General features: G+C 30.6%; 1 non-coding gene across 1 annotated transcript; it reads right to left on the bottom strand.

Moving 5' to 3' along the window:
• Positions 1 to 1,654: 1,654 nt before the first annotated feature.
• On the bottom strand, positions 1,655 to 1,776 carry LOC118606515. Its single transcript, XR_004952483.1, has one exon. It is a non-coding gene; the product is annotated as a U6atac minor spliceosomal RNA (small nuclear RNA).
• Between the last annotated feature and the right edge of the window lie 1,561 nt (positions 1,777 to 3,337).

Raw genomic sequence — 3,337 nt, forward strand, 5'->3', positions numbered from 1 at the left:
CACAATGCCTGGAATATATCAGGTACATAATAAATATTTATTGAATAAAAGAATAAACACAAGAGGAAGGTGTCCTGCAAAAGCTGGAGAGTCTGAGCTGGTTTAGGAGTACCTGTCATCAGTCTATTATGACTAGATGATTGCGTTTTATATTTGTTAAATGTTTCTTCACATTTTTCTGCATACTATCCATACCACGATTATAAAAATTACCTACATAACAACTAAAGTAAGTTTAGAAATCTGAAGTGTTTGCATTTTATCGCTAGAGCTTTAACTATATAATAAGAATGTATTGATCAACACATGTTAGCTACTGTTAGCACTTTCCATGGATCACTTGAAATATGCTGGTGTCTGTGGTACAGCGAAGGAACAGAAGCAAAGAGAGTCTAACTTGCTCTAAATTACACTTCCAGGAGTGGAGTTAGGATTTAGAATTAGATAAAGTTTAGGTATGCAACTAATGAGTTTTCATTATATTAGCATAGCTTAATTTACTTTATACTTACCTATGTGTTTTTCTTTGATATTAAGATCTTTTTTCTACAAAAAGCAAATTAATTCCTGTAAGTAAGTCATTTTTATGTTCAGTTCACAGCAGATATAAAACAGACTTGTCCTTTACACAAGGCAATTCATAAAGTAACCCACTTTTGTTTGAGGAGAGTCAACTCTTTAAAGCTGATGTAGAAGAAAACTGATTCAGATTATTGGGAAATCAAACAGAACAATTCCAGAACTGTTCCTTTGGGTTTGAAAACTGCTAAAATCTAGTCAGTCTGGTAAGTAACATTGCCAGTCAATCTTATGTTGTAAATTGTGAGCCTTAGTGACGGGATGTTCTTTTTTCTCAAAGACATACTAAAGAAAGAAATGGTGTAATAAAACATTTTATTCTACTACTGAAAATCTTTAATGATTTTGCTAGTTCCTAGAATAGTGAGAATTTATATACCTATATATATATATATTTATATATATATTTAAACCCTTCACCTTTTAATTTTTATTTTAAATTTTGCTTTATAAATTTAATAATTTATTCAAGTGTAATACTACTACTAATATTACTACTAATAGCTAAAGTTTAAATCATATTTACTATTGCCAGTCACAGTTTAAATAAAATATTTTTCATATATGTGTGTGTGTGTATATATATATATATATATATATATATATATATATATATATATAATATGTTCAATAACCTTACTGGGTTATTTTTATAATAATCCATTTTGATAGGAGAATATTGGCAATTCACGAGGTTAAATAACTAGCCAAAGCTAGTAAGTGATAGATCCATGTTGCATAATACATGTATAAAATTTCCAAATAGAAGCACACATATTGGTATAATTTTTTTAGTTTGTTAAGGTGCACAATTAAAAAGCTTGAAGGTCACTATCTTTGAGAGTATATTAACTTGGAACTTGGGAACTGTATGTTGTGGTAGGAGGCAGGGCAGGAGAAAAGATAAGTATTAGAATAATTAGCAAGCATTTATGATTATCTGTGGTCTGGTATAATTTTACCTTCTTTTAAAATAACTTTTTATTTTTCAATTACAGCTGACATACAATAATACCACATTAGTTTTGGGCATAAAACACAGTGACTAGATATCCACATGATTTATGAAGTGATCCAAAAACAACGGTTAAATGCCATGAAGTAGGTGGCAATGCCTTAACCATATGCATGTTGTCAGGTCCAAGGGCATCTCCCATCCTTGTCAGGAGGAGTGGTAATCCTCTTTTCATACGACACAAATTTACCTTTTTAATATTATATTCCTTCACATGTGTTCTTCTCTTGCTCCCATTCATACAAGGCAAAACACTCTCATGATTTAAAACAAACAAACAAAAACAAAACAAAACAAAACAAAAACATTTTATTTCTTCCCTTTAAGCCTTATTCCTTTCATTCGTGCTAACGTTTTCTTTAAACATCACTTCTCTAAATCATTCCTATTCTCTTACAGGTTTTTATTGTGTGATACCCAAACAAAGAGGCCTCTCCTGCCTTTGGGTGGAAGCTCTGTGGGGCTCAGTCCCTCCTTCCCCAGGCTCCTATGGCATTCTGCCTCAGTTAGAGATGGTTCTTCTCACTGCCTACTACTGTTAATAAGTGTTTATGAAAGTATACCCCTAATTTACATTAGCATTTGGAAGTAGAGGAACATAACTTACTGTCTTTCTCTCAAAACAGACTTTAATAAAGCCAAAGAAACATATTCTAGCAATTAAAGCTGACCAGTCTTAAAAAGGCTGAACTCTTTTTCACTCAGATTATTTCAGAAAGAATGAGATTGTTGTCAGCCAGTGATATTTTTAAGAGAATGACTCCAGATAATCTCTGAAATCCCTTACAACTTCAATATTATGTGACCATTTGACCTCTAAAAAGTCAAGTTGAGGAAAGGAACTTTAATGAACTTGTTTAAACAATTCTTTTAAAATACATGTATCATTTATTTACATAAAACTGGAACAAAGGTTAAGAGTAAGGCAGCTTGACTCAATAAAGTAGTAAAAATAAAGTTGAAAGAATATAAAAAGGAAAAAAAGGTAATGTTATATTTTAAAACTATGTTGACAGCAAACATGTTATTTTTTATTTTACCCTAGCGTTTTCTACCACGGAGCAGATATAGTTCAAATATCATTATAGGAATTCAGTAACTAAATATCAATATATTTGGATAAGTAGAAACATCTCATTTTGGGTTTTGAGTGCTTTTCTTTAATTTTAATTTTTACAATTTGAAGATAAAAATGTTTATTTGTGACATCTAATAAATCCAAATTAGTAACTCCTGATCATTGAAGACATCATTAGAAAAGAAGTATAAATGAATTTCATAACATTAAAAATAGGTTTAACATTATATATATAATAAATATATATAAATACTAAATACGGTATTTCATCATTAGACTCTGACTTTTTTAACTTTTAAAAAATAACCATTCAAAGTGGAGTTAGTTGTAGAAATTAGAGAATGTAAAAACTGTTAGCTGTTTCAGAGACACACAGTATTCCCTCTCACTCAACAGCTGAGATAACTAAGGCTTACAGCACTTGCTTCCCTAGTTTTCGTACGGTGAGTCCATTTCTCACACTATACTTTGACCTCATCAAGTGAAAGGAAAGTGAACATTTACATTTATATCCTCTCAACTAGAAAATATTGCGTGAAGTAAATAACTAGTTGAATAAATATCAACTCAATGCATGTTGAATAAATAAGTACATGAAAGAATGAGAAATTATGTAACTTGAATGACAATCCACATTTTCTGTCCAGTGTTTGTTCCACCATGCT

This window comes from Rousettus aegyptiacus, unplaced genomic scaffold (assembly GCF_014176215.1).
Source record: "Rousettus aegyptiacus isolate mRouAeg1 unplaced genomic scaffold, mRouAeg1.p scaffold_m13_p_1, whole genome shotgun sequence".
NCBI lineage: Eukaryota > Metazoa > Chordata > Mammalia > Chiroptera > Pteropodidae > Rousettus > Rousettus aegyptiacus.